Genomic DNA, 481 nt, shown 5'->3' on the forward strand with positions numbered 1-481 from the left:
GTCGGGCCGCCTTAATAGAGTGTGAGCTTGTCGGGCCGGCCCACTCGGCACAAAAGCCCCGAAGGGCCTCCGCCCCCTTTTTCCATTCCTCCATACTTTTGCTCTTGTTGGCTGCCCTACTGTGCCCAGGAGATCAGTGTCTTCTCTTAAGCTAGAAAAAAAAACTCTGCTTGACTAATGGCTTCTCTCTGAGGTTCACAGAGAGTGTCCAGCAAAAAAACAAAAAGGGCGGGGAGCCCACTCCAGGTTGTATGACTTGAGAATGTTGCACGTAACAGCTCCATCTCCCTTTCTGGTTTCAGGTTTCTCAAACACACCGTGAACTTCATCAAGAGAATTCATTTGGAAAACCAAACTGGCAGACTCTATTTCTTCAAACAGTAGTCAGGAATCTGGCAGAATCCAGGGATTCTTGGACCATCTATCATCGTCCTTTGGAGGACACTACATTCTATCTGAAGACAAAGGCTGTTCAATATGG

Source organism: Manis pentadactyla, chromosome 10 (genome assembly GCF_030020395.1).
Source record: "Manis pentadactyla isolate mManPen7 chromosome 10, mManPen7.hap1, whole genome shotgun sequence".
Taxonomy (NCBI): Eukaryota; Metazoa; Chordata; class Mammalia; order Pholidota; family Manidae; genus Manis; species Manis pentadactyla.